This window comes from Schistocerca piceifrons, chromosome 1 (genome assembly GCF_021461385.2).
Source record: "Schistocerca piceifrons isolate TAMUIC-IGC-003096 chromosome 1, iqSchPice1.1, whole genome shotgun sequence".
NCBI lineage: Eukaryota > Metazoa > Arthropoda > Insecta > Orthoptera > Acrididae > Schistocerca > Schistocerca piceifrons.
Window position 1 is genome coordinate 747427735 of NC_060138.1, and position 12215 is coordinate 747439949.

The window sequence follows — 12215 nt, forward strand, 5'->3', positions numbered from 1 at the left end:
TTTTTACACTGTCCAATTTTATTTTCCCTTAGAAAGCTTCAATCCTCATGATCTAATTCAGCTGTTTAGAGTTGTATGTGCATTACAATGATTACATATATCTAAAAACGAAGATGATGTGACTTACCAAACGAAAGTGCTGGCAGGTCGATAGACACACAAAGAAACACAAACATACACACAAAATTCAAGCTTTCGCGACCAACGGTTGCTTCGTCAGGAAAGAGGGAAGGAGAGGGAAAGACGAAAGGATGTGGGTTTTAAGGGAGAGGGTAAGGAGTCATTCCAATTCCGGGAGCGGAAAGATTTACCTTAGGGGGAAAAAAGGACAGGTATACACTCGCGCAGTGTATACCTGTCCTTTTTCCCCCCTAAGGTCTTTCAACTCCTGGGATTGGAATGACTCCTTACCCTCTCCCTTAAAAACCCACATCCTTTCATCTTTCCCTCTCCTTCCCTCTTTCCTGACGAAGCAACCGTTGGTTGCGAAAGCTTGAATTTTGTGTGTATGTTTGTGTTTGTTTGTGTGTCTATCGACCTGCCAGCACTTTCGTTTGGTAAGTCACATCATCTTTGTTTTTAGATATATTTTTCCCATGTGGAATGTTTCCCTCTATTATATTCTTACAATGATTACATGTACTTATGTCACCCCATTAAGTGGGTCAATGTAGTACAAGTATGTATCCCATTGAAATAACGCAGCAGAGACTTTTGTATTATTCTCAACACCTCATAAACTTCTCCTCAGTTTCTAAAGATGTAGCAAGACCAATTTGTGTGTGTGTTTTTTTTATTTTTTACTTTATTTTTTTGTTTTAATCAGAAATTGGTTTTGTGGGTAGCAGAGGAAACAAGATACTTATTCCCACATGCACTCGATAACAGCTTACAGTTGTACAAACATGAATGCATGCACTTGTGAAACATGGAATAACTAACAGAAACATAAATCAAAGAGCAACTGTGTCAATACAGCTTAAAACTGCCACTGCATGGAATGTTTATGCGCCACTGTACATTTGCAAGAACAAAGCCGGCCGGTGTGGCCGTGCGGTTAAAGGCGCTTCAGTCTGGAACCGCGTGACCGCTGCGGTCGCAGGTTCGAATCCTGCCTCGGGCATGGATGTGTGTGATGTCCTTAGGTTAGTTAAGTTTAAGTAGTTCTAAAGTTCTAGGGGACTTATGACCACAGATGTTGAGTTCCATAGTGCTCAGAGCCATTTGAACCATTTTTTTTGCAAGAACAAACGTCCAAACAGGTTGCTACATGACTCCCCCCTTTAGTGCTAGCAATACCACAGATTGAATTTCACACTCCATCCAACCCTCATAATTGCTTCTTTCTTGAAACTGGGTGGTGCGTCGCGTGAGTCAGTGACTCCAACAGGGAGGGTGGTAGAAATCCTTGAAATTGGTCTTGGTGTCGCAGTGCCTGGTTCTCTGCGGTGCTCGTGAGGCACAGGAACACCTCTTATTGCTTATTCTTTTGTCTTCTGTGGTTTGCATTTCATGGTTGTTGTATTGTCTGTTGCATCCAGAAACACTGGCTTGATCCAACCCAGTGCAACTGTGATGAGTGTACCATTGATCATTATGCAGAAAGTATTGCTTGTCATACTTACTACCAGATTCGGCGTGTCGTACGGTGGCTGCAATGGCTTACACACTGCAATCTTTGCATAAGAACACATACATGCACCTGTCCACAAAAATGAATGAGCATCGTTCTGGTTGGTTTTTAGGCATTATTGGTCTCAGCTGGTGTATGTTTTCTTAATTGGGTGACCGAGTTTGAGGCAATGATTGTGTCGTCTGCCGTACTGTGCAAAAACTCTTCAGGTAGGCGTGACATTTGTCCATGTGCCAGTTCCAGTGCTTTATTCTTCAGATCACTCTTAAATGACATTCGTAGACCTAAAAGCGTGGCAGGCAGTGTCTCTGTCCATTTCGATGTTACATGACATCTTAGTGCTGCTTTTAACTGCTGATGAAGATGCTCAACTATACAGTTTGATGCAGGGTGGTATGCTGTAGCGCATGTGTTTTGTACCTAATAACATGTTCAATGCTATGAAGAGACAGGCATCAAATTGCCATCCCTGATCAGTGGTAATGTTCAGTGGGACTCTGAACTGAGCAATCCAGCAATTAAGAAATGTTTGCAGTATAGTTTCTGCTGTGGTGTCCTTCATTGGAAATGCGTTAGGCCATCTGGTGAACCTGTCTACCACCGTGAGGCAATAACTGTAGCCTTCCAAAGCTGTGAGTGTGCCTACGATGTCAGCATGCACATGTTCAAAATGCTGATTTTGCGGACGAAATGTGCCTAATGGTGCTCTGACATACTGCGTCATTGTATTCCTCTGGCATGCCACACGTCACTTTACAGGTGTTCTGCAGTCTGTATGCATACCTGGCCACTCAAAGTTCTGTTTTATTAATCTGATACCACCACTTACTGCTGGGTGTGCGAGACTGTTACATTTGCTTCAGGTGATGTCATGAACTGTAACCTCAGTCCTTTCGATTGGTGCAGTAAACCACGCAACTCACTGTCACTTTGTTGTGCATGCGCGCGGGTGTCGTAACCAATGGTATTTGTCACTGCTTCCACACGTGTGGTTCATCTGCTACCACGTTCTCTGCTATTACCTGTGAAAGTGCATCAGCTAGAACATACAGGTTCCCTTCCACATACACAATGCTGGTTGTGAACTGGCGGTCTAATCTAAGTGTTGCTGCTGCATAGGTGATTCTTTCTCCACCTTTACCTTAAAAGTATAGGTAAGCGGTGTATGATTTGCATAGTTAGTGAACTGTTGCCCTCTTCATGCATGTCTGAACTTTTTGACAGCACATAAGTTGCATACACCTCACGGTCAAATGTTGCCCAAAGTTTCTGAGATGGTGACACTTTTGACTATAGAATGCAATGGGCTGCCAATACTGATCAATCTATTGCTGAAGTACAGCACCAATGGCACTGGATGAAGCATCAACCATTAGCGCAAGTGGGGCATGTGCGACTATGTGTGCTTACAGAACAGCTTCTGCTACAGCTGTTTTCACATCCTAAAATGCGCTGTCTGCCTCGCTAGTATGATGCACTCTGTGGTTAGGCTTTGGTGTGCCATTAAGTAGTTTGTTATCAGTGTGTGATTACGAATGAACTGTTGCTAGAAATTTACTATTCCTAGGATCTGTCATAGTTCTCTGACTGTGATAGGCTATGTGTATTTGGTCATGGCCTCTACTTTTTTGTGTGATGGTTGAATACCCTGTGCATTCACCGAATATCCTAGAAAGTACACCATCAAAAACACACTTGGCAGCATTAATTACTGGTTGCTGTGTATGTAGGCAATCTAATACTTGTGCCGTATGCCATAAGTGCTCCTCTTCTGATGAGCACATCACCAACAAATCCTGTTTATACACATAGCAAAAATCTAAATCTTTTGACACTTCATCCATAAAGTGCTGGAATGTCTGAACTGTATTACACAGTCCGAATGGCACCCTGATGAACTCAAACAGGCCGAATGACATTGTCACTGTTTTGAGAATGTCTTCTGCAGCTACAGGAATCTGATAGTATGCTTGGAGTAGATCAGTGGTAGAAAAAATTGTCGTACTGTGATCATTTGCAGAAAACTCTTCTGTGTGTTGGGAACAAGTACTAGTCTGGGATGGTCATTGCATGACTTGCTGACACTCACTACAGGGGCACAATCCATTCTTCTTTTTAGGAACAACGTGAATTGGGGCTGCCCAACTGCTACTAGAAACTCTGCAGATATCTTGTGATAGCATGCTGCAAAATTCTGTTTTACCACCTTTAGCTTTTCAAGTGTCAAACTTCTAGGCCGAGCATGAGTTGGTGGCTCTGGTGTGGTCAAAATATGGTGAGTGGGTGTGTGCTTGACCAGTGGGAGAGTAGACAACTGCTAGCGATCACAGGGTATCCTTTCCGTAACCATATGTATGGTGTTTCGCCTGTGACTGTATGTGACACAACAGACTATCTCCGGTGTATGCAGATTAGTAGTCAGATCCATTAATTGCTCATGTAGTATATCTTAAGTAAGTTGTAGAATGACAAAAAATCTGTTCTGATAGTGGGCTGTGACACATCTGCTGCTGTAAATTGCCACTCAATCACAAGACATAGCCTCAGGTTAAGGAATAATGTTACTCAACCGTACATTCTAATCTTGGAGTAATTAGCAACAAATAGGTAGCAGTCATCACAGCTCCGGCGTGGTGGGCAATTTGCTGGTTATACCGACACTTCTGCTGCTATATTGACTGGACATCATAGTTTTGTATCACGGACCACCACAAAAAAAAAGTCAGTGCGTGTTTGCAATAGAAGTTGTTGTTGCTTCTATGGTCTCTGATTCATGTTCCACTTGCAAGGTGGCATACTCTTTAGCACATCATTACCAAATATCTTGTTGTGGTACCATTATGACCTCGAGACCATTGTTGGTGTGGCTATTGATGGTTGCACGTTGTTTGTAACACAGCAGCCTGTGCAGTCCATTCTGCCATTTGCAATTGCAGGGAAGCCAGCGTCACCATGGGCACATTTTCATGTCACGGCATTAACGTTGAGACACTCGATGTAGGATACATTTCAACAATCCTGTCAGATGTTTGTGCCAGTGAGTTTAAATCACCCGCACACATTGTGAGAATTTTTTTCGTGTATGCCTGAAATTGGGACAACAGTGTATTCCATAGCACATCACCACTTACAGGGTTACTTGCCAATGTGCATCAGCATTTTGGTGGAGTGTGAGCTCCGCAGTGTGCAAAAGCTTCTCCAGCCTTTTTGCTTATGACTGCGACAATTGTGTGATCAGTGCGTTTTTAATTGATGCATACCAGTATCTGATGCATACCAGTATCTGATGACGTGGCTAGATATCCTAGACTTCTGCTGGCAGATCCTCCATGAGCACTGCAACCACATGGCTATGTTTAGTCTCTTTTGCTGATATTTGTGCTAGGATGAACTGACTTTCTAGCTGGGCAAACCATAACAGAGCATTATGTTGCCAGAATGGTGAGGGTTTTACCGTCACCCTACTAATTGGACTGCTGGCTGCCAGTTCAGTTTTGACTGGTGATTCATTCATTCTCGTCTGGTAATTGTAGCTGCATGGCTGGTGCAGAAGTTAGATGTGTCAATGTCGCAAAACTGCGTGAAATGCAAGGCCAGCACAGGCATGTCGTAGTTGATCAGGGGCACCAAATATGTGGGTAATGGAGGAAACAAGATATTTATTCCTACATGCACCCAATAACAGCTTACAGTTGTACAAATATGACTTCATGTACATCGTTAAACATGGGATGACTCACAGAATGTAAATCAAAGAGCAACTATGTCAATACAGCTTAAAACTGCCACTGTGCATTTGCGAGGACAAAATGTTAGAGCAGGTCACTGCAGTCTTGCTACATCTTTAGAGTCTGAGGAAACATTTATGATGTGGTGAGAATAATACATGTTTTAAGATTTTCAAGAATTTTTTGTCTATTCCCAGCTTTATCATTGTCTCTATGAAAGGTCACCTAAAAAATGATAGGAACAACATGCAAATAGATAGCAACTTTTATCACACAATAAGAACAAAAATTTTGAAAACAAAATTTTTTTAAGAGAAAATAAATTAAACCTTGTCTCTTCATTTTTCCTTTAACACTGTCATTCTTTGAGCGCTGTTTACATAGGTCCATTGCAACTAAAAAAACTGCTTTACTTAAAGACTGGTAACTGAACAAGAAAAAAAAAAGTTGAAGTGTTAGGTAGGCAAGTAGGCATTACATTACTATCTAAGAACATTTTCACTCCATGTGCACCAAAAAATTTCTTTTCTTGAATGTTATTTAAACTAAACAAATTTACAAATTATCTGTGATAGTTTATACCAAATTTCATTGGCTGGAATGGGCCACTTCGAGAACTTGCCACATTTTACCATACATAAAAATCTTGATGTCTTCTCCTGCAGTCAGTGTGATCCCCTGTAGTCAACAAGAATGTCACCATTATTTCTGTGGCAAGATCCTGAAAGGCTTCAGAGGAGTGGTTAGTGAAGGAAGATTTACATCGGCTGGAATGGGCCACTTCAAGAACTTGCTGCATTTTACCATACGTAAAAATCTTGATGTCTTCTCCTGCAGTCAGTGTGATCCCTTATAGTCAACAATAATGTCACCATGTATTTCTGTGGCAAGATCTGCAAAGGCTTCAGAAGAGTGGTTAGCGAAGGAACATTTACTTTTTTGCTCCTCTTTTTACATACCCCCATTGTGTCCTTCCTTGTTTGTTCTAGATGTTCTGTGAATGAATCAGGCTTGTGTTCCTTGAAACTCTCTTGCAGCTTACAACAGACTGCTGCTTAATTTCTTTAGGATGTTGTGTGGGGCATTAGGATATATAACTATGTTTTTGACAGAACTAGGACAGAACTTCTGCTTTTGCGTTTCAAAAAGAAATAAACCCAGTCTTACCCTGGGTACACTCCATTTTTGAACCTCTTTTCTTTTATTCCTTACGTGAATTAAGTATGAAGCATGAAGAGCCACCAGAGTGATAGAAAATCCCATAAGTGTGACTTCCACAACATGCGTGACCAACATTTATTCCTCTTCTGACAAGGGAACTGACAAGGGAAATTCCCCATCACACCCCTCTCTGCTTTAGTGGTAAAATGACCCAGTGGATAATCCATAAAATACTGAACACAGATCAAGCATGAAAACAGGAAAAAGGTGTACTGATCTGCGAAAAAAGAAGCAAAACAGAAATAGTGAATGGTCAAAGACACTTAAGTGTGCCACCCCCCACCTCTGCTGCAAAATTATAAAAGGTCTCTCCAGTCATTGAGGTGTCTGTCTGCTGTATTCAGATTTGTGACTGTGTCGTGGAATAATGTCCACTTGCAACACCAAGGTGTAAGCAAGGGACTTATAGATGTACGTGCCTCCTATTTGTTGTACCCAAGTACCACATGTGATGACTGTTGCATTCTGTATTGGAAGTTTTGACTCTCAAATTACTTTGTTGTACCTGTTTATTTGTTGTTTTCATTTTTGTGAGAGGTCTGTGCAGCATCTTGACTGCTCTCATTATTCATCACATTTACTTGCAATGGTAGTATATTCATATCCCATGATCCATATTCTATAGTCATTGCCAAGTCAGCAGAAGGTGAAGGGACACGTCAGTGATGGAAAGTTCATAATTTTGTGGAAAAAGATGGGACACAAGGGAGGTTTAAACACAGATCTCCTGCTTTGCATTCCAGCTTCATGACCATGCAACTATGACGTTGTGGTTCTTACAGTTCGCTCAGTGTTGCACATCTTGAGCTTGGACCATTCACTGTTTCTATTTAGTCTCTTTTTTTCACAATTCAGTACACCACTTTCCTGTTTTCATGCTTGATCTGTGTTCAGTTTTTGACGGGCTCTCTACTGGATCATTTTATCACTAAGAGAGGGTTGCAATGGGGAGTTTCCCTTGTAAGGTGAAACTAGTCATGCCATTATTTTTTATTGCCTGTGGCTTCCTGCTCATTTTCATTTCAAGAATTAAAGTGCTCAGTGGAAATTCTTATCTGTAAATAAATAAAGGAAAGCAGAAAATTTAATTGCCTAGTTCTATTTTTGCCTTAAATTACAAGAAATCCACATACAGCTATTGCATTACAATACAGCATTAATTAGGTGCTGGACATAGGCCTACGTACCTTTTAGAAGATTCACGTAAACCGATTTTCTTTCTTGTGATTTGATCTAGAGCATCTTGCAGGGTCTCTGTTGTAAAGTTTTGATGAGCCCTTGATCCCAGTTTACAAACAGACTGTCGTAGCATTATTTCTGGAACTAAAGTGTAGTCTTTTAGATTGAAAAACTTTGTGTACCAATCTGACCCTTCCAACATTTAGACTAAGCGGGTGTATTAAACTAGATTAGATTAGATTAATACTAGTTCCATGGATCATGAATACGATATTTCGTAATGATGTGGAACGAGTCGAATTTTCCAATACATGACATAATTAGGTTAATTTAACAACATACATAAGTTAATATAACAACTTTATTTTTTGTGTTTTTTGTTTTTCTTTATTTTTTATTTTTATTTTAATTTTTTTTATTTTTTAAATTTTGTTTTGTTTTTTTCTTTTTTTCTTAATTTATTTCTAAAAATTCCTCTATGGAGTAGAAGGAGTTGTCATTCAGAAATTCTTTTAATTTCTTTTTAAATACTTGTTGGTTATCTGTCAGACTTTTGATACTATTTGGTAAGTGACCAAAGACTTTAGTGCCAGTATAATTCACCCCTTTCTGTGCCAAAGTTAGATTTAATCTTGAATAGTGAAGATCATCCTTTCTCCTAGTATTGTAGTTATGCACACTGCTATTACTTTTGAATTGGGTTTGGTTGTTAATAACAAATTTCATAAGAGAGTATATATACTGAGAAGCTACTGTGAATATCCCTAGATCCTTAAATAAATGTCTGCAGGATGATCTTGGGTGGACTCCAGCTATTATTCTGATTACACGCTTTTGTGAAATAAATACTTTATTCCTCAGTGATGAATTACCCCAAAATATGATGCCATATGAAAGCAATGAGTGAAAATAGGCTTAGTAAGCTAATTTACTAAGATGTTTATCACCAAAATTTGCAATGACCCTTATTGCATAAGTAGCTGAACTCAAACGTTTCAGCAGATCATCAATGTGTTTCTTCCAATTTAATCTCTCATCAATGGACACACCTAAAAATTTGGAATATTCTACCTTAGCTATATGCTTCTGATTAAGGTCTATATTTATTAATGGCGTCATACCATTCACTGTACGGAACTGTATGTACTGTGTCTTATCAAAATTCAGTGAGAGTCCGTTTACAAGGAACCACTTAGTAATTTTCTGAAAGACAGTATTGACAATTTCATCAGTTAATTCTTGTTTGTTAGGTGTGATTACTATACTTGTATCATCAGCAAAGAGAACTAACTTTGCCTCTTCATTAATATAGAATGGCAGGTCATTAATATATAATAAGAACAACAAAGGACCCAAGACTGATCCTTGTGGAACCCCATTCTTGATAGTTCCCCAGTTTGAGGAATGTGCTGATCTTTGCATGTTATGAGAACTACTTATTTCAACTTTCTGCACTCTTCCAGTTAGGTACGAATTAAACCATTTGTGCACTGTCCCACTCATGCCACAATACTTGAGCTTGTCTAGCAGAATTTCATGATTTACACAATCAAAAGCCTTTGAGAGATCACAAAAAATCCCAATAGGTGGTGTTCAGTTATTCAGATCATTCAGAATTTGACTGGTGAAAGCATATATGGCATTTTCTGTTGAAAAACCTTTCTGGAAACCAAACTGACATTTTGTTAGTACTTCATTTTTACAGATATGTGAAGCTACTCTTGAATACATTACTTTCTCAAAAATTTTGGATAAAGCTGTTAGAAGGGAGATTGGACGGTAATTGTTGACATCAGATCTATCCCCCTTTTTATGCAAAGGTATAACAATAGCATATTTCAGTCTATCAGGGAAAATGCCCTGTTCCATAGAGCTATTACACAGGTGGCTGAGAATCTTACTTATCTGTTGAGAGCAAGCTTTTAGTATTTTGCTGGAAATGCCATCAATTCCATGTGAGTTTTTGCTTTTAAGCAAGTTTATTATTTTCCTAATTTCAGAGGGAGAAGTGGGTTAGACTTCAATTGTATCAAATTGCATAGGTATGGCCTCTTCCATTAACAGCCTAGCATCTTCTAATGAACACCTGGATCCTACTATATCCGCAACATTTAGAAAATGATTATTAAAAATATTTTCAACTTCTGACTTTTTGTTTGTAAAGTTTTCATTCAATTTGATGGTAATACTGTCTTCCTCTGCTCTTGGTTGACCTGTTTCTCTTTTAATAATATTCCAAATTGTTTTAATTTTATTATGAGTTGCTGATTTCAGACATGATACACATACTCCTGGATTTTTTAATAACTTTTCTTAATATAACACAATAGTTTTTATAATGTTTGATAGTTTCTGGGTCACTACTCTTTCTTGCTGTCAGATACATTTCCCTTTTCCGGTTACAAGATATTCTTATACCCTTAGTAAGCCATGGTTTGTTACAAGGTTTCTTACGAGTATATTTAACTATTTTCTTGGGGAAGCAGTTTTCAATTGCATTTACAAAAATGTCATGAAATAAATTATATTTTAAATTGGCATCTGGTTCACGGTACACCTCATCCCAGTCTAACTGCTGTAGGCTTTCCCTGAAATTTGCAATTGTTAAATCGTTGACTGAACGTACTACTTTGGAGGACTGTTTAGTATTGCTGAATGGAGCTATGTCATATATTGTAACTAGCTGTGCACCATGATCAGAAAGACCATTCTCAACAGGCTGAGCATTTATCTGGTTAAACTTATCTTGGTCTATAAAGAAGTTATCTATCAGTGAGCTGCTATCCTTTACCACCCGAGTAGGAAAATCAATAGCGGGTGTCAAATTGAAGAACCGAGTAATATTTCAAGGTCATTTTTCCTATTACCCTCTTTCAGAGAATCTACATTGAAGTCCCCATAAATAATAATTTGCTTCCCCCTGTCTGACAGATAGCACAACAAGGAGTCCAAATTTTTCAGAAATAGATGAAAATTTCCTGATGGGGACCTATATACTGTTACAATTATAAATGTGCCTTTATTTAATTTAAGCTCACAGGCACATGCTTCTATATGTTTCTCTACACAAAACTTTTTTGTTTCTATACTTTTTGCACAATGATTACTTTTGACATATATGGCAACTCCTCCTTTCTCCATATTTTCTCTCATTACATGTGCAGAGAGCTTATATCCACTTACATTTACCTTATCCATATCAGTAACAATGTGATGCTCAGACAGGCATAGTATATCTATTTCATTCTCAGCTTCTAAATCTTCTAAACAAACCAGAAGCTCATCTACTTTATTCTTTAAACTCCCAATATTTTGATGAAATATACTTACATTATTTTTAATTACACTTTTATGAGAACCTTTCCTTATTCTAACATTTGCAGTACTCTCCTGTCTGAGTTTCTCATTGTGCTTAGGCCTAGTTCCTATACCAGTGGTCACATGGTGTTCAGAGAGGCAGATTATGTCAACTGGATTGGGTGACTTTAATTCATCAATGCAATTACCTAGGACTGAGATACAACTTGGTGTAGATAAAATTTCTGGTGATTGGTGAAAATTTATAATTGACAGCTGTGATTGGTGATCCAATGTGCTAGAATTGTGCTGTTTAATTTCTTTCCTAAACTGAAGATTTGTTTCAATCCTGACCTCTCGTAGAACTTGACATCTTTCTGTCTTACCTATCCTAAAAAAGGTGCTGCTCCAACACCTGTAACCACTGGTATTTTACCATTCATGGCAGTGCCTCCCCCCCTTAAATTTTCTGCTATTATCCCAGCCAGTTTCCCCTTCCCTTTCCTGTTGAGACCCCATCAAGCCCCATATTTACATTTAGTACTAAGAAGTGAAATATTTTCATTTTATCTTGCATTTTGTAAATGGTGCAGTCCTTTGAAGGACATATATTTTGTAGATAAATCTTAAAACAGTAGAGAACTAAAAAAAAACCATGACTAATAAACCAAAAGTACTGGAGACGTGGCAGATGTTTTGCATTAAAGCTCCCTCTCTATGTGTTCAGATTTAGATTACATACATACTCACTTATTAGCTTTCTTTTAACTTAAAAATTTAAAAAGAAGATAAAAATTTTTTTATTTTTTTCTGCTTAAAGTTTTTTAATTTGGAAAATCACAGAATGCTAACTTCCTTTCTATATTACTAGATACAATTGCTATAACTATAAACAATATCTTCTGTGCTCCTGCTAAATGCATTATGCAAAAATTTATTATCAAAAATTAAATGAAACTGCATTTTTGTGTGTTTTAACAAATTATTTACTCAAAAATCCCCATTGCAAAACTTAAAAAATTGCACAATATGTTGTTTGGTTAATGTGTTAGTTGTTACTGCAGTCGTGGTGGGCAGTATTTTTGTACGAGGTGTGTTGTTTAAGTAAGTACCATGTTGAAATTAAAAAAAAGACATGCTAAGATACCTCAATAATT

General features: G+C 38.4%; 1 protein-coding gene across 1 annotated transcript in view; it reads left to right on the forward strand.

Annotated features, from left to right (window-relative positions):
* The window catches only part of LOC124711856 (putative serine protease K12H4.7), a 132471-nt gene that overhangs the window by 10795 nt on the left and 109461 nt on the right, over positions 1-12215 (forward strand). The window lies entirely within an intron of this gene.